Source organism: Chiloscyllium punctatum, chromosome 46, assembly GCF_047496795.1.
Source record: "Chiloscyllium punctatum isolate Juve2018m chromosome 46, sChiPun1.3, whole genome shotgun sequence".
Classification (NCBI taxonomy): domain Eukaryota; kingdom Metazoa; phylum Chordata; class Chondrichthyes; order Orectolobiformes; family Hemiscylliidae; genus Chiloscyllium; species Chiloscyllium punctatum.
Window position 1 is genome coordinate 41,390,012 of NC_092784.1, and position 19,969 is coordinate 41,409,980.

Sequence of the window (19,969 nt, forward strand, 5' to 3'; positions counted from 1 at the left end):
TGACAGCACGGGCCCTCCTCACGTTCATCCAGGGCCCCAAACAGTCCTTCCAGGTGAGACAGAGGTTCACCTGGCTCTCCTCCAAGCTAGCTTACCGTCTTCAGTGCTCCTGATGTGATCTTCTCTACATCGAGGAAGACAAATGTAAACTAAGGAATGTTTCACTGAATATCTCAGCCAGGCCTCCCAGTCACAGTCCATTGTAATTCCCCTTCCCACTCCCTTTCCAACATAACCATTCTTGGCCTCCTTCATTGCCACAACAAATCAAACTGAAAACTGGAGGAACAACACCTGGGCAGCCTATAGCCTGGAGGACTTAATACCGACTTCTCCAATTTCAAATAACCTACATTCCCAGTCCCTCCCCTTCCCTTCCTTTCCTCTCAGCCCGTACCAAATTCATCCCTCCCATCAACCAACCAAGTCCTACCTTCTACATGTCTTCACCTATCCCCACCTCACCACACTGCCGTCTCTCCACTCAGTTTATCTGCAGCATCCCTTGCATCCACCCGATCCTGAAGTGTTATACCAGAAAAGTCCATTTCTCCGCCTCCTGATGCTACTTAGCTTGCTATTTTCTCCCAGCCTCCTGCTTGTCTACCTTGGATTTCAGGATTGCAGTTTTTTTTGTCTCTAACCGGCAGTATGGAGAAGGCATTGCAGTGGTTGAATAAGTGAACACAAAACAAAGAAAGCAAGAGATATGAAGGATGAGGAAGAAGAAAGTATGTGATCGAGACAGAGTAACAAACAGAACTGTTCAGAAGTCATTATATATCTGTACTGAAGCAGAAGTAGAGCAAATGGGTCTGCTAATTGTACATTAGATTCAGGGATGAAATTGGTTCTTTCTTCTCCTCAATCAGTGCCTTGAGACTGAGGATCACTTGATTCCATTCTGGGGTTGTAAGTCCTAAGGCGACTAAACAGCCCATTTGCTGGATCACACACCCTGCCACAGCCTGAAGAGTGCTCAGGTTTTTGCATTCTCCTTCCATTGTTAATGCTTGACCTCCATCTGGACCTGTCAGAGATAGGTGGCATATTCAGCAATAAAGTTTACACATTAGTCTAGAGTAAGCTGGTTATGAGATGGTCAGAGATTGACAGCTCATTTTTAGAGAGACCATGCTCAGGGAATCGTTGGATTGGCAGAACTGACATATGAAGAGAGACTGGATCGGTTAGGGCATGTATGTCTGGGCGTGTGTGTAGGAGAGCAGCTATATTCTAATGGGAACATTCTAATGGGATAAATGAGGGAAGGATGTTCCCAATCATCTGGAAGCTCAGAACACGGGTCACAGATGAAAGATATGGAGTAGTCTATTCAGGACTGAGATGAGGAGACATTTCTTCATCCAGAGAGTGGGGAGCTTTCAAACGTGCCTGCCACATAAAGTGATTAAGGCCAAAACATTGAACATTTCAAGGAGGAGTTGGATATAGCTCTTAGGGCTAAAGGGATAAAAGGGTAAGGGAGAAAGTTGGAACAGGATAATGAATGGTCAGCCATGATCATACTGAATGGTAGACCAGACTTGAAGGGCTGGATAGCCTACTCCAGCTCCTATTTTCTATGTTTATGTTTCAGTGCCTTTTTTTGAATGCCTATCCACAACATATGTTGCTCTCTAACAGGAGTGGCAGCATGGTGTCTCAGTGGTTAGCACTGCTGCCTCACAGCACTAGGGTCTCAGGTTCGATTCCAGCCTCGGGTGACTGTCTGTGTGGAGTTTGAACATTCACCCCGTGTCTGCATGGGTTTCCTCCCACAGTCCAAAGATGTGCAGGGTAGGTGAATTGGCCATGCTAAGTTGCCCATAGTCAGAGGGAAATGGGTCTGGGTGGGTTACTCTTTGGAGGGTCACTCTTCGGAGGGTCGGTGTGGACTTGTTGGGCCAAAGGGCCTGTTTCCACGCTGTAGGGAATCTAATCTAATCTTTACCACTCAGGGCAGAGTGAAGCTACGATACAGCAGCTGTCTTCTGCTCTGAAACTGCAAAATCTCTCTTTTATTTGTTCAAGAAGTCTCATGGCCAAATTGTAGAGTATAGGTTAGCTATAAGTTGTAGCTATGGTAATTCTGGTGGTATAAATAAACATTACTGTTCGACTTGCTGATCATTACTGTTCAAGCAGTCCTTAGAGACAACTCCCAGGAAAAACCACAGCTCTATTTTGACATCTTGACAAAGTGCACACTCAGAGCACAGCGAGCTCAGCTGGCATCACTCCTTGCAAAGCCTTTGACTTATTAAGTTCAGAGTCCTGAAATGGCAGATTAAACTTTAATAACCTGCTTTACCTCCATTATTTATTCCTCTCAAAATGTTCAAAGCCTGCATCTGGAATCTTTGAAAGCCTTGCCTGTAACCTTAGTCAGAAGCTAACATCATGGTCCATGGATGGTGATGATCCTGTCTTATCCCTGAAGACTTTATAGTTCTTCTTTTCCAGAGCAGTTATTTAGAGGGACAAAATTAGCAAGTGACAACACCCTTTTATTTATTATATCTTCGACATGCTTCACTTAAAGAATTATATGACTCAGTACATTTTAATTTCCTTCCCAAATTAAACAATCTGAGGCAGTGTTTTGGTTGATTGGTAACCAGGGTTGGGTGGGTTGTGTGAAGTAAATACAACACTGCTGCTTAGGCAGGGCTCCACCTGACAGCATGTAAGACCAGATAACTGAACCTAAACATATTTTGGATTAGTGGTGCTGGAAGAGCACCTGATGAAGGGCTTTTGCCCGAAACGTCGATTTTGCTGCTCCTCGGATGCTGCCTGAACTGCTGTGCTCTTCCAGCACCACTAATCTAGAATCTGGTTTCCAGCATCTGCAGTCATTGTTTTTACCTACCTGAACCAAAACATAGTTCTATGATTCCGGTTGCTCAAGGAAATCTGTGCACAACTAACCCTTTACAGTGATTCCATAAATCAAATGCTGTCTCAGCATTTCTTTTTTCTGAATCCAGAAACAGGAGAAATTGAAAGAAATGGGGTGGGCCGAAGGCAGAACAGGTTACTCAGTTGAATGTTCAGCCGTGACTATACTGAATGGCAGAGCAGGCTCAAAAGCCCAAATTGCCTATGCCTGTTCCTATATTCTATGGTTCTATTGCGTTTTGCAGGGAACATATTTGGCCATTTAAAGAATTATTTATTTTGTCATGGTGACTGAATATTACTAATTTTAACATGGGACTAATACCCAGTGTTCTGGGTAATCACAATCCACCTCTTTGCCTATTAAATCAGAAATCTGTGATGTTGTTAAAAGTTCCTCTTAATACTTTGTTGTAATCACTCAGATAGGCAACACAGCATCATTAGGGCAACAGATCAGACAACACAGTGCTGCTCAATATCTCACTCTATGCCTTAGGATATACTTCTAGAATCAAACAGTTCAGAAGAGGCACTTTAACCCATTGAGTCTGTACCACCAAAACTATACTAGCTTTGAATGTTATGACATGTCAAGTGCTCATCCAAGCAGTTTGTGAGGTTTCCTGTCTCAACCATTCTCGCAGGCAGTGCATTCTAGTTCATCATCATTCTTTGTGTTCAAATATTTTTCCTCGAATCCCCTCTAAACCCCCTATCTTTCACTTTAAAATGATACCTCTTTGTATTTGACCCTTTGACTAAGAGGAACAGCTGCTTTCTAGTCACCATGAGCATGCCCCTCAACCCCAAGGTACTAACTGCACCATCCAGCAAAACATGGCCAATCGGAATGTTTTCCCTGCAAAGAAATTCTGGGCATTCATCTGCACGTATTTTTCTCCCAAAGGCACATCTGGCAGATCACAGAGACAACAAATGGGATCTTAACGTCTGATTTTAACCATTAACCCTCACTTTCTAAACTGGAATACAGTGTATAAACTCTGCACTGCTTGCCAGTATAGACAAATGGACAAATAGTTCATTTCAGTGCTGAGAAAGTCAAAGCACTAAATCAGTCAAAAATGTGATGGCACCCACCTTCTCCAACCCTAACCAATTAGGGGTGCCTTTGGTACATCTGAGTTTTGCCAGGATATAAAATTAATGATGGCACTTAGAAACGTTTGGGGATGAAATGGGAACGTTCAGCACTATGTGCAAGATCCTAATGGGATTTGACAAAATAATTTCCCCTTGTGGGAGACAGTAGAAGAAGGGTGTCTCCCATTTAAGCAGAGCAGAGGAGAATGTTTTTCTCTCAGAGGATTGGGAACTTTTGGAACTCTTCATCTGACAGCAGCGAAGGCAAGTCATTGAATATTTGTAAGACTAAGTTACATTGAGTCTTAACCAACAAAGGAAGAGAAAGGTATCAGGATTTTGGAGGAAAGTGGAGTTGAGGCTAGAACCGGATCAGCCATAACTGTCAAATGGTCACACAGGTTTGAGAGACTGGACGGTCTATTTTTGCTCCTAAATGTCATGCTTGTATGTACCCTTCATGATCTTCACTGTTGGACAAAGCCAGGGAATGGAATATTCTAGCATTCTTTGGCAGCTGAAGAGACAAACCACCTTCAGTTTGGGTTGAAATGGACAAGGTTGTCTGTTTATACACAGCCCACTCATTATGATTCTAAAATAAAGCATTCAGTCTGACACAGCAGGTACAGCACCAGAATTCCTAATGGTTAAGTTACACTATGTTAATACCATGATTGGGGCCTCATTAAACTCTCAACTTTGTTTGCAGAAGGTAAATTTTCTTATATTCATTCATGGGATGACTGCATCACTGACCAGGCAAGCTTTTACTTCCCATTCCCAATTGCTCAGAGTCAGTTAAGAGTCAACCACATTGCTGGCAGTCACATATGGGCCGGACCAGGTAAGGACAGCAAATTTCCCTCCAGTGAAGACATAAGTAAACCTGACAGGTTTTTAACCACAATTGACAACAATTGTATGGTTGTCAGTCGGCCAACTTTTTAATTAATTCAAATTTTACACCTGCTATGGTAAGATTCAAATGCATGGATCAAGAGCATTAACTTGGGGCTCTGGATTACACTGCCATCAACACATTTCAAACTCCCAGTGTTACTCAATGAACGAGACTTATTTGGAGAACACATGAATAATGTGCAATTTTTCTACTTTTAACCTAATTTACTTTATCTGGAAATACATAACAAACAACTTCCTCAGTGCAGTCATCTTTGTCTGCACCCTTTAGCTAAGATGCAAAATTTAAGATGCAAAATCTTCTTCTTCCCTCAGGATGACTTCCCTCTGGTCTGTTTTAAGGGATTCTGAGAAAAGGCCACTATGGGATCTGCAAACTTTGACACATATGGTGCTTGGAGAGCTGGCTATATTTAACGTTTGGACACTTGGGGACTCCCTCTGATGCTTTCATTTCACCTCTGCATGCTCCTGACTAAGTTGATCAACGTATGGTCAGTGCTTTCTAGACTGAACATTCACAAGCCAGGGTCTCTCATGAGTCAATGTTGATGTTTCACATCTTCAGAGATGATTCTTCTGCGAGACTCTTTGGTGACTGAGTTTCAGGTAGAACAGTTCATAGAATCATAAAACAGAATGCCTGCAGTAAAGAAACCGTTCAGCCCTTTGGGTCTGCACTGATCCTCCGAAGAGCATCTCACCCAGACCCTGTAATCCCGCAGTCTGGTGTCAGGTATACAAGTGAGATGTCCTGCTCCTGCCCTGGTTTTGAGGGATTTGCACCTGAAAGCTGAGAAAGTTGGCTTGGGAGGGGATGTTGCTGTTGGGCCACCTTTGTCATTGGATTTGAAAAATGTTGTGAAGGTGCCACCAATGATACTTCTTTCATGCTTTGTGGAGTTTGCTATAAGTTGTTTGTCTCCAAAATACAGACTTGAGGCATGACACACATTTCATAATTCATAAGTTCATGTGCCAAAGCGCCATATGTTTGAAAGATCATTCAAAATGAGTTTTGAGAAGATTTGTAGCTCAGGTTGAGGTTCTGGATGTTGATTTGCTTGCTGAGCTGCAATGTTCATTTTCAGATGTTTCATCACCACACTAGGTAACATCTTCAGTGAGTTTCGTCTGGAGGCTCAATGAAGATGTTACCTAGTATGGTGATGAAATGTCGGAAATTGAACTTTCCAGCTCAGCGAGCAAACCTACATCCATCATTCAAATTCAGTTCAGGAAATGGAGTGACTTACTTAAACTTTCTAAATCAACTTTACAGCTAAATGTTGCAATTTGACAGCTAAAGCAAACACAACAATCACAGAGCAAATCATAAATGATTAGTCTTCATCAGGATCTCATTGTAAACTTCAATAATTAAGTGACAAGCTGCTGTCCAAGTATTTCATTGCAATTGCTTCACCAGTCACTGAATTGTGCAGGTTGTCTTTCCTGTATGAAAGTGGCACAGGCAACTTATGCTTTGCTTATTACAGCTAACGAACATTGTATAATTTGACCTTCCCATCAATTTTGCAAGGGCCTGAATCCTGAGATTTCAGTTGATAGTTCTGCCTCAGCACAGTCACCTCCTAAGGATAAGGTCCATGCCCTTGAACAAGAACAATGTTCGCATGGAAACTTTCACTTCACAGAGGCATGACTGATCTCAGTACAGTAAAGCATTCTTGAAAACCAAAACTAAGATGTTCAACAAAGATCACTGGAGAAGAGACTGATGAGGAGAAAGGTTGAGCACTCTGAGTTCAGGAACAGTCACCTAATAAAAGTACAGACACAATGTGGAATCACTCCAGAAAATACTGGGGGATTATGATATTGCAACAAGCAAATAAATGTCAAACCAGAGCTTTATGTAAAATCATGAACGGGGGTGGCACGGTGGCACAGTGGTTAGCACTGCTGCCTCACAGCGCCAGAGACCTGGGTTCAATTCCCGACTCAGGCGACTGTCTGTGTGGAGTTTGCACATTCTCCCCATGTCTGCGTGGGTTTCCTCCGGGTGCTCCGGTTTCCTCCCACAGTCCAAAGATGTGCAGGTTAGGTGAATTGGCCATGCTAAATTGCCCGTAGTGTTAGGTAAAAGGGTAAATGTAGGGGAATGGGTGGGTTGCGCTTCGGCGGGTCGGTGTGGACTTGTTGGGCCGAAGGGTCTGTTTCCACACTGTAAGTAATCTAATCTAATCTAATCTAATCTAATCTAACTCCATGGTCAGTGGTAGAGTTTAAATCTACCCTTTCCTCTTTCACATTTTGGACAGACTATAATAATAAGCTCTCCAAAAATAACTCACTGCTTCTGGTCATCCGATGCTATAGCAATAAGTGTGGAAATTTGACTACTGAATGTTGTGCTAAAGTTCCATACAAAGCTCAGCAGCTATCAAATGTGTGGCAATGCACCAAATTCAATAAGCTCTGCCCAATCTATTTTTAAAGCACAGGTAATGTAATGAAATTTTTCTCTGGCATATCAAAAACCAGAAACCCAAACTTACAATAAGTAATATTGAAATATCCTACAGTTTACATCATACAAGTCATTAACAAACATTTTTCAGAATGTATAGCATAATTGGCAAATTAATTTCCTGCAATTTTCAGTAACCTTGTCCTTGCCTTCCTCTCTAGACTTTTTCAGACCGATATCCCAATGCAACCCTCCGACTCACTAATATTGACCAACTTCTCAATCCCAGTTCGAGCATCAATGGCTACTCCCGCCTATTCTTTCCTCCATTATGTTCATCTTTCTAGGTTCTAAGCTCTGGAACTTTGTTCTTGAACCTTTCTGTCTATTTCCCTTCCTTTAGGAGGATCATTAAGGTCTACATCTTTGACCAAGTCTCTGGTCAGTGGGTGGCATGGTGGCACTGCTGTCTCACAGCGCCAGAGACCCGGGTTCAATTCCCACCTCAGGCAACTGCCTGTGGAGTTTGCACATTCTCCCCGTGTCTGCGTGGGTTTCCTCCGGGTGCTCCGGTTTCCTCCCACAGTCCAAAAATGTGCAGGTTAGGTGAATTGGCCATGCTAAATTGCCCATAGTGTTAGGTGAAGGGGTAAATGTAGAGGAATGGGTCTGGGTGGGTTGCTCTTTGGAGGGTCAGTGTGGACTTGTTGGGCCAAAGGGCCTGTTTCCACACTGTAATCTAATCAGATGATCTGAACCTTACTTTAATTCCAATTTTCCATGTGATTCATGTATCTCTCAAACACAACAAAATCCTGATCAACCTTTGCCTTGAACCCCTAAATGATTAAGCATCCAGTGTCATGGGATACAAATGCTAAAAACACAACCCTCCAAGTGAGGAGAGTCCTCTTCAGCTCAGTTTGAAATGGTGACTGCATGCCCTTTGTTCTAGACTCTTCATGTATGGGTAAAGGCCTTTCAACATTCACCATGTCAAGCCATCTCAGAATCTTGTGATTCAGTGAGAAAACTCTATATTCTAAACAACCAATTAACTTGCTGCACATAACTGCATAATCACCTTTATGTGTAATACACTACTTCTGGACTTATGCAAGTCTCTCCAAATTCAGTATGAAATTCTATCATACTGTGATCATTCTCTCCCATGTGATCCTTTACCATGAGATTAATCTTGTCTCACTACACAAAGCAAATCCAAACTTAGCCTCTTTCCTCGTTGATTCTGTGACATGCTGGTTTTAGGAAATTGCTTCAAATGCATTCTACAAACTTGCCCTCCAAACTACAAACATGTGCACAAGGAACAACAGCAGGCCACTCTCACTCCTTCAAGACTGTTCTGCCATTCAATAAAATCATGCCTGATCTCCCCAGCCGCTGCACTCCCCCCAACCAACACACACACTTATCTCTCCACCCTGGAGTCTCCCTGCCTCCATTCCTGATGAAGGGCTTTTGCCTGAAATGTCGATTTTCCTGCTCCTCGGATGCTGCCTGACCTGCTGCGCTTTTCCAGCCCCACTCTAATCTAAACTCTGGTTTCCAGTATCTGCAGTCCTCACTTTTGCCAAGATCATGGCTGATCTTACTTGAACGTCAACTTTGCATTCCTGCATTTCCCAATAATTTTTCATCTCCTTTTTAATCGATAATTTCTCTCTGCCAATAATTTTTCATCTCCTTTTTAATCGATCATTTCTCTCTGCCTTAAAAAAATACTTAAAGATCCTACATCCACTGCCTTTGAGGAAGAGAAATCTAAAGACTCACAACCCTCTGAGAAAAATAAGTTTCCATGTCTGTTGGCACAGCCGTGATTTTAAATGATGACCCCTCGTTCTAGATTATCCCACAAGAGGAAGCATCCTTTTATCATTCACCTGGGTCAAGTTCCCTCAGGATCTTACATGTTTAATTAAGTTACTCCTGATTCTTCTAAACTCAGGAGAATATAAGCCTAACCTGTCTAGCCTTTCCTCATAACTGCTCTGTGCTTACAATGCACTAACACCCTTCTCCAAGTATGGTGACCATCACTGCACACAATATTCCAGATGCAATATTACCAATGTTCTGTATAAGTGATGCATAACCTCCCCATTCTTGCATTCAGTCCCCCTCATAATACAACATAACACTTTATTAGCTTTCCTGAGTACTTGTTGTACCTACATACTAACCTTCAGTGATACATTCACTGGGACATTTATCTCTCTCTGTAACCTCTCACCACTTAGGTAAAACACTTTTTTATTCTTTATGCCAAAATGGACAATTTCCTACTTTCACACGCCGTGCTAATTCCTTTGTAAGTTCCTTTTGTCCTCTCCACAATTTTCTTTTCTAATTATCTTGTTCATCGGCAAATTTAGCTACCATACCTTTAACACCTCATCCAAATCATTTAGATAAACTGGAAAGAGTTCAGGCCTCAGTAGCAACCCCAATGTCATAACAATTGTGACACCCTGCCAGCTTGAAAAAGACTACACTGCTTTTTGTTAGCAAGCAAATCTTCAACCCATGCTAATATGTTACCCCACATCTGAACTTGTATTTTTGCAACAACCTGATCAAATCCCTTCTGGAAATCTAAATACAATACATCCACTGGTTTACCAGTAGTTATTCATTCAAAGAAATTCAATAAATTAATTAAACATGGTTTCCCTTTGACAAAACCATTTTCAATCTGCCTGATGACTTTGAGCATATCCAAATGCCCTGTTATGTCTTATAATAACAGCTCCAACCATTTTCCCTATGATAGATATTAAGCAAAATGGCCTTAGTTTCATGCTTTCTGACCCCTTTTTAAATAAACTACTTTTGCCAATTGGGTTTGTCTAGTTTATACAAAGATTCAAGTCCTGCACAATAATTACACTGCTTTTGTCACAAGCTCTTCTAATTTCTTGATTAATGCTCTAACCAACAGTTTGGTTACCATACAGCAGTTCCACCAGCGTATTGTGGTTCCTGTTATTTCTTATCTTCATTCACACTGACTGTTTTTCCTGCTGTTTTGAGCTAAAAATCATAGAACATGACAGCGCAGTACAGAACCTTCAGCTCTTGATGCTGTGCTGACCTGTGAAATTAATCTGATGCCCATCTAACCTACAGCACTCCATTATTATCCATATGTACGTCCAATGCCTATTTAAATGCCCTTAATGTCAGCAAGTCTACTGCTGTTGCAAGCAGTGCATTCCACACCCCTACTACTCTCTGAGTAAAGAGCCTACCCCTCATGTCTATCCTAAATCTATCACCCCTCAATTTAAAGCTATGTCCCCTCATGTTAGCCTTCACCATCCGAGGAAAAAGGCTCTGACACCCTATCTAACCCTCTGATTATCTTATACATCTGTATTAAGCCACATCTCAACCTTATTCTCTCCAATGAAAACAGCCTCAGTTCCCTGAACCTTTTCTCAGAAAACCTTCCTTGCATACCAGGCAACATCCTAGTAAATCTCCTCTGAACCCTTTTCAAAACTTCCAAGTCCTTCCTATAATGTGGTGGCCAGAACTGTATGCAATATTCCAGGTGCGGTCTTACCAGTGTCTTGTACAGCTGAAGCATGACCTTGTGGCTCCGAAACTCAATTCCCCTACCAATAAATGCCAACACACCATATGCCAACTTAACAACCCTATCAACCTGGGTGGCAACCTTCAGGGGTTTATGCACCTGGACACTGAGATCTCTCTGTTCACTGCCAAGAATCTTACCATTAACCCAGTACTCTGCTTTCCTGTCACTTCTTCCGAAGTGAACTACCTAACACTTTTCTGCATTAACCATTTCCACTTCTCAGCCCAGCTCTGCATCTTATCTAAGTCCCTCTGTAACCCACAACATCCTTCGGCACTATCCACGACTCTGCCTAGCTTAGTGTCATTTGCAAATTTACTAAGCCATCCTTCTACATCTACACCCACAATCAGATCATTTTTAAAAATGACAAACTGCAGTGGCTCCAAAACAGATCCTTGCAGCTCACTGGTAACTGAGCTCCAGGATGAACATTTCCCATCAACCACCACCCTCTGTCTTCTCTCAGCTAGACAATTTCTGATTTAAATAGCTAAATCACCTTCAATACTGAAACTCCATATTTCATGCAATAGCCTACCGTGTGGCACCTTATCGAATGCTTTATACACCCATATACACCCCATCAACTGCTTTACCTTCATCCACCTGTTTTGTCACCTTCTCGAAGAACTCAATAATGTTAATATGGCACAGCCTCCCCTTCACAAAATTGTGTTGACTATCCCTAATCAAATTATTCCTTTCCAGATGTTTATGAATCCCATCTCTTATAATCTTTTCCAACACCTTACCCACAACCGAAGTTAGGGTCACCAGCCTAAATTTACCAGGGTTGTCCCAACTCCCCTTCTTAAACAAGGGAACAACATTTGCTACCCTCCAGTCTTCTGTACTACTCCTATAGACAATGATGACATAAAGGTAAAGCCGAAGGCTCTGCGATCTCCTCTCTGGTTTCCCAAAGAATCAGAGGATAAATCCCATCTGGCCCAGGAGTCTTATCTATTTTCAGGTCTTCCAAAATTGCTAAAACTTCCCCTTTGTCAACCACAATCCCATCTAATCTAGTAGCCTGTATCGCCATATTCTCACTAACACCACCCTTTTCCAATGTGAATACTGACAAAAAGTATTCAATAAGCACTTCCCCTATGTCCTCAGATTCCATACTCAACTTCCCACTACTATCTTTGATTGGCCCTAATCTTACCCTCGCCATTCTTTTATTCCTGATATACCTTCGGGTTTTCCTTGATCCTATTCACCAACAACTTCTCATGTCCCCTCCTGGCTCTTCTTAGTCCTCTCTTTAGATCTTCACTGGTTAACTTATAACTCTCAAGCCCCCTAACTGAGCCTTCACACCTCATCCTCACATAAGCCTTCTTCTTCCTCTTGACAAGAGCTTCAACTTCTTTCGTAAACCATGACTCCCTCTCTCGACAACTACCTCCCTGCCTGATAGGTATATACTTATCAAGGACCCGCAGTAGCTGTTCCCTTCCCTAATAACTCCTTCTAGGGTTTGGTTACAAATTATATTTGATAATACCGGTGAAGCACCTAGAACATGTTACGATGTTAAAAAGACATTATAGAAATATTGCTGTTGAAAATGGATACCTTGCTGAAAATGAAACTTGCCAATGTAACAGCATTTCCTGCATTTCAAAAGCTAATCTCAGTGATGGTGACCATGAAACTAGCATCAATTGCTCTAAAACCCATGAGGTTCAGGAAAGTCCTTCAGGAAAGGTAATCTGCCAATTCTTACCAAGTCAAGGCTACACGACTCACAATGATGCTGACTTTAAAGTGACCTTGTGAATCATAAGGACATGAGTTGGAATAGGCAACAAATTGCCAGTAATGTCTGTACCTTATGAAAAGCTGAAGAAAAAAAAAATCTTGGAATCAAGTTTTTGTTCATGCAGTGCTTTTGAACAATTGGAGAGATGTGATAAGGCATTACCATAAGTGCATGCCATTCCTTTCTGCATTATCACCTCAGGTCTGCACAGTCGCATAGCTTACAAATCAAGATCTTGATTAAAATTAGGTTAAAAGTTGGATTAAAACTAACATCTTTTTACTCATTACCAAAGCGATGCTTGGTATCTTGCCAGTGAAAGTGTGCGCTGAACTAACCCATCTTGAAGGATATCTTGCAAGGTTTATTGTCAGGTAATTTTCCGTTTTATTCTATGGATCAGTTAAAGGGAGAAACATGTGGGTGCTAGAATGAGCTTCTTTTTGAGAGGGGAGCACCAAACGTGGTATCGTCACAATCTCATTCTTTTGCATCAAGTTCCAACATGAATTACACAGTTCATTCAGACACAGCAAAAGGATTCACAAAATATGCTTCAACAAAAAGTGCTTCTTCTTGTAACACAATCTGACAGTGAAATGGGGTTGTGTGCTTTTCAGAATACATCACAATTACAGCATTCACTATTGCAAGCTACCTCAGAATCTAGTGTTTCAACGAGAAACTCAGGCAGGTGTCGGGTCAGAGTCTGGTTGGTGTAATTGGTCTGGTCAACATGGAGTTGGGTATGTCTGAGCCCTGTATGGGGTTAGCTGAATATTTACTCAGCAGTTAGGCTAGGTAATAACGTAGCTTTTCCTGACCTGAATTCTCTGATTTAAATGGAGACTTTAGGAAAGGTCCCAATGTAGACAGATTACCCAGCAAAATTCTTCAATTTCCTGGGCAATTCCTTTGGAATCTGGCACAGTGGGATTCCACAGGTTCCCCACGCATAACTCCCATCCATGTCAGAATAACAATTGTCTGGCCAGCGGAAAAACAGGGCCTATTCTGGGTGCAACAAACTGTTCATCTCTGCACTAATTTTCAACTCTCGCTGTGTCCAAAACAAAAACTCAGTATGACTATGTGACTGAACTCTACACGAAGCAGATTCTGATGTGTAAGAGATGTGCTAATTATATAATGGCTAAATTTCTGGTTTATGCCAACAGCAGAGCTTCTTAGCAAGGACCCTTCTGGGGCCATAGCTATTACCACAGCATTTAGAAATTTCACAAGTGCTGTTTAATGAATTCTATCAGAGCCTGCACATTGGTGAATGCTGATACCTTGACCAGTATTCACACAGAGCCTGGAAATTAACCTGCACAGCAAGGTGCAGGATTTCTACATCAGAGCAAAAAGATATCTTCCATACTAAGTGAGTATTGAGGATAGCTGTGGAGCATAGAGGTGGCATGGGCAATGAGGAGAATACAGTGGTATGTAAAGTGCCCAGGATGTGACGTTTGTGTGGAAAACAGTGCCATTTAATAATATAAATTATGTTTTAAAATAATTGCAGCTTGGAATTGCCTGAGCCATGAAAATACAGGCCATGGTTTTGATTTGAGACAAGTGAAGACATGACAGATCCTAATGTCCAAGTAATTTGCATAAACAGCACCCCACTGGGTGTGCTAGCACAACTTACAAACCATGCTGAATAAATCAGGGACAACAGATACAAGTGTAAACAGAATTAGGCTTTGAATTAATTTCAAAGAGAGTCTAATACTCATACATCGAAAATATGCTTTAGTCAGGCATACTGCACTTAATGTTAGGCACCTAAAATGTGAGATGGAATGTTAAGATTGAGTCACCCCATCTGACTCTCCTCCCGATCCCGAATCTGTCGGACAATATTACAAAATGAAGAAAAACCTACATAAAGGGATTTTTTGCTAAATACTTTTCCACAATTTCCACTAGAGATTCAGGAGCCTGACTGATCTTATATGGGAGATCTGTAAGAACTCAGATTAACCAGATTGATGCAAAGAAATCAAATAAACAAATGATGTGAGGAAGCCACAAAGATTCTAGAGTACCTGCAAACAATCTCTGGTTGGAATATATGATTATACTTGCAGAAATTGGATCAATTTCTCAAGGAATATGAACTGTTCTAATTGGGGAGAGATACTTTTGTTGGCAGCTCCTAACATTTCCTGCATTATTACTAATTTTCAAGTACTTTGACAATATCAGCAACAGCAGACTCTGTTGCCACCTGACAGCCACCTCTAATCTTTACATTGGTAAAATGAAAGGCATTTGCTTGGCTCAAAATAAATTGAACAACAGTTTTAATAATCACGTAAAGTGTCTAGGATGAATATTAAACAAAATATGCAAATGGGCCAAGATTAATAATATTGTGAGCAACTGAAAGACTAATTTCAAGTACCAATATTCTAAATACAGACAAACTTGAAATAGCTCATCCAGAGCATCAGAGTGACTCAGATCATGGGTGCTAGGAAACAGCTTGTAGTAATAAATCGGTACTTTGAAGTTTAATCGAAGGAATTCATGATGGTGTGACAACATGTGCCTTTTGAGTATTTTATAGCCAATTGATACTTGGGCTATGCTCAAGGCACATGTTATTTTCATTACTCTCCACTGAGGAATTAAACTAAGAAATTCATATTCAATGTTAGAAGGAATCTTCCACTTTTTCACAAATTACTAATCATCAAATATCTACTGTGTGAAGTTTTGGAAAACTGAGCTTGCACGGTCTCATGTGGCTTCAAATATATTGCATAAATCTAATTTTTTAAAAAATAGCTTGATGAAACTGTGTCTCTGGGAAACCAGTAAGAGGATCCCATTCTTCTCTGGTAAAGTTGTCATGCATTCAGTAGCATCATTATGATACTGAAGGAATCCATTTGGCCTCTTGAGAACGATCCAGCTCTACTCAGTTCCACTTCCCTACTCTATCCCTATAGCTTTGCAAGTTTATTTCCTTTAAGTGCTTATTCAATTTCCTTCTGAAATCACTCACCTTCTCTGCTTTCAACTCCTCAAAGGCAGTGATTCCCAGACATTACAACTAGCATGTAAAAATTCTTCCTCACATTCCCCTTAAACCTCTTGTCCAAAACCATAATGGTCCTTGTAGCTAATGAGAATGGTTTTTCTTTATCTACCTTACCTAAACCTATCATAACCTTGTATACCTTAATCAGATTTCCCCTTCAACACCTTTTGATCCATACAGATCAGCACCAACTTATCTATAGCTAAATTCTCTCATCTTTAGAATTATTCCAGGAAATCTCCTCTACACCTTCTCAAGGTCTTTCATATCCTTTCTAAATTGTAGTAGCCAGAACTCCCCCCAATACTCCCATTGTAAATAATTCATGTAATTAATTTAATGTAATTTCCCTGTTTTTGTACTGAACACCTTACCTTAGATTCTCTACAGTGTGGAAACAGGCCCTTTGGCCCAACCAGTCCACACCGATCCTCCGAAGAGTAACCCACCCAGACCCATTTCCCTTCTGATTAATGCACCTAACACTATGGGCAATTTAGCCAATTCACCTAACCTGCACATCTTTGGACTATGGGAGGAAACCGGAGCACCCGGAGGAAACCCACACAGACACAGGGAGAATGTGCAAACTCCACACAGTCACCTGAGGCTGGAATCAAACCTGGGACCCTGGTGCTGTGAGGCAGCAGTGCTAACCACTGAGCCACCGTGCTGCCTCACCTTTATCTATGATTTCCATAAAATCATGCCCTTTGGGACCTATCTCATTCACATGAACCCCAAGTTGGCTCCTCCTTTGCAGACTGTTTTGGGTGAAGTTTTCATTCTATCTTCCCACCTGCTAAAATACATTAATTTGCACTTCTCAGTAGTAAATTACATTTGCTGCTGCTCTGCCCTTTTTTTTGTTTATTCATTCAGAGGATTGGGGCTTTGCTGGCTGCACCAGCATTTATGGCTTATCCATTAGCTGCCCTTTAGAAGGTGAACAGATGAACTGTCTGTTTGAACTGTTGTAATTGATTCTTGGTGTGGAGGTGCTGGTGTTGGACTGGGGTGGACAATGTTAAAAATCACACAACACTAGGTTATAGTCCAACAGGTTTATTTGGAAGTACTAGCTTTCAGAGTGCTGATCCCAGCCACCTGATGAAGGAGCAATGCTCCAAAATCTAGTATTTCCAAATAAACCTGTTGGACTATAGCCTAGTGTTGTATCATTAATTTAGTGTAAGTACACCCACAGTGCTATTCCTAGGTTGATGCTGGGTGGTCTGTCCAGTTCCATTCCTTTGAGACTTTCCACTCATTTGATACAACTGCTTCCTATGGCAGTTAAGACTGGTATACCATTACACCATTGTCTCCCTTCTCCTGTTAATGTCAACTAATAGTACCCTCACTGTTTTCCACACCTTGTAGCTTGGTATCATTGACAAATTTTGAAAGCGGGTAGTTGATTTTCTTACGATAGATTAAGTAAGGAAAGACAGCATTCATTGCTGGAGGGGTTCATGGAAAAGCACCATTAATTGTCACTAAAAGTATGGAGAGAGTTCAGAAATGCTTTGCACTGACAATATGCAATCATCGAGTGCTCTGTCAAACAAAATGTTTTAAGCAAAGGCTCAGTGCATTTGGTAAGAGTAATTCAGTCATAATCTACATGCAAAATATACAGGCCATGGTTAGGAAGCAAAGCAGTAGGTTTCATTTTGCCTAGATCTAGCACTGACATATGTTGCCTTCTCCTGAACTGAAACTTCTATGGCTTTTTGTATGAAAGGTGTCGCAGCCCTGGCAGAAATTATTTCAACACCATGTGCAAACATCTTGAAGCTCTAACAAGAGACCAAGCTGCTTTAGTCACAGAAGTTGTGCGTGTAGAATGAAAGAATATCAACCCTGGAAAGGGTCTAGTTTCATTGCCATTTCTGGCGCTCTTAAAGTAGCTTATATACAATCTAACTTCTGATATGCAAGTCAATTGCAAGAAATATGCAAGTAAATTCAACTATGTAGATTTAATCTGCACTCATTGACCTAAATAAATATTATGCTCTATAGTGGCAGACCATTCATTTTTGCTCACTGCTAACCCTACTTTGCTCTTTGGTAACAGTGAATGAATCAAAATGTTCACAACCTTAGTGTAATATTTGATCCAACATGAACTATCAACCATCTACTAACTTCATCACGAATATCAGTTGCATAAAAATTGTTTAATTGCACATAGGTGGTGGTATTGACAGATAATTTACTTGAATTCCTACAAACAAACAGGAGACTGAATGATTGAGGAAGTATATGCTTACAAGTGCAACTGTAAATAAATATAATTGTCCACCAAGATTGGCTCCAGTTTTATCCTTCACAAATGGCTTTCTGTATAAAAACAACTAAAACTATCAAGTTTTGACTTTATAATATTGCATGACTGTACCCTTGCCTTAGCTCACCTACGGTGAAATGATCACTTAAAAATTTTACTAAACTAATGTAAGAGTGTTTTTGGTTTCAAGATCCATGCAGTTCAAGTGATATTTGTACAGAAAAGATTGTTGGAAGCAGCCCTTTCCTCATGGAAACAAGTGCATGGGAATTACCACAGAGTGTACCAATATTTAAGGCCCTAACGGGGACAGCTCCAGTCTAATTTGGCTCAGAGTTATCTTGTCCGACAATCGAGGCTGGAACAGTTCAGCAATCCTATGTGGGCGGCATGGTGGCACATTGGTTAGCACTGCTGTCTCACAGCACAAGAGACCCGGGTTCAATTCCCGCCTCTGTGTGGAGTTTACACGTTCTCCCGTGTCGGCGTGGGTTTCCTCCGGGTGCTCCGGTTTCCTCCCACAATCCAAAAATGTGCAGGTTAGGTGAATTGGCCATGCTAAATTGCTGGTAGTGTTAGGTGAAGGGGTAAATGTAGGGGAATGTGTCTGGGTGGGTTGCGTTTCAGCGGGTCGGTGTGGATTTGTTGGGCCGAAGGGTCTGTTTCCACACTGTAAGTAATCTAATCTACCTGTCATAGCTTTTGTGATCCTCCTGTAAGGTACAAGAGTAATTTTGATTTCCTAGCACTGTCCAGGCTTGGGGTTACTTGTCTTATCCTGAATGATGGCTCTCATCTCTGTTGAAGCCAAATGTCAGAATAAAGGGAGAAAACATCAGAATTATTTTTCACTCTGATAGGAATGAATAATCCCAGAGTTTGCTTATGCATAAGGTGACAATTTGGTGCAATTAATACATAGTATTAGCATGTTGTGGATCTTCAATAGGCAATAAATTGAAAAATAATAATGTAAGTACAACAGCTTCAACTCGTGTATTCTATTTGGCAGCGGTCTGTGCAAATGACATACCACCAGCGATGCAACCTTGAATACAGTTCTGATTATGTTTGGTCAGCGACTTTCATCAGGATGGCTTGCACGACTGAATCACTAATCTGCCATTGCTTTTGAGGTACTAATCACTAACCTACCAAGAATGATAATAATTAGAGGCTCTCAACTTGTGAATGGAATATAAATTTTTGTCTTTTTTGATTTTGACCCAGTATCAGTGAAGCAAAAATCATACAGTTCCTTAGTCTTGATGGTATGTAGCTTGAATGGGAACTTGTATGTAGTGGAGTTTCCGTGTATCTGCTCCCCATATTCTTCTAGGCAGCAGAGGTTGTACAGGTAGAGTGTGTTAAAGACACCTTTGAGATTGGTTACAGTCTATGTGGTTTACACTGCAGCTATAGTGAGTGGCAATGGAAGCAGTGAATACTTAAGGTGGGGGAAATAGGGTGTCAATCAAGTGGGTATTTGCCATTTAGTAAGGGAGGTAAAAACAATGACTGCAGATGCTGGAAACCAGAGCCTGGATTAGTGGTGCTAGAAGAGCACAGCAGTTCAGGCAGCATCCAAGTAGCTTCGAAGCTACTTGGATGCTGCCTGAACTGCTGTGCTCTTCCAGCACCACTAATCCAGAATTTGCCATTTAGTGTTGAGTTTCTTGATTGTTGCTGGAGCTGCACTCACCCAGACCAGTGGGGAGTATTCAATCACACTCCTGATTGATACTTTGTAGTTGGTGGACAAGCTTTGGGTAGTCAGGAGGTGAGTTACCAACTGCAGCCTCTGACCTATTCTTGTAGCACAGTATTTATATAACTGCTTC

The 19,969-nt window shown here is 41.3% G+C and overlaps 1 pseudogene; it reads right to left on the bottom strand.

Moving 5' to 3' along the window:
* The window catches only part of LOC140467978 (cAMP-dependent protein kinase catalytic subunit alpha-like), a 218,086-nt pseudogene that overhangs the window by 68,394 nt on the left and 129,723 nt on the right, over positions 1 to 19,969 (bottom strand).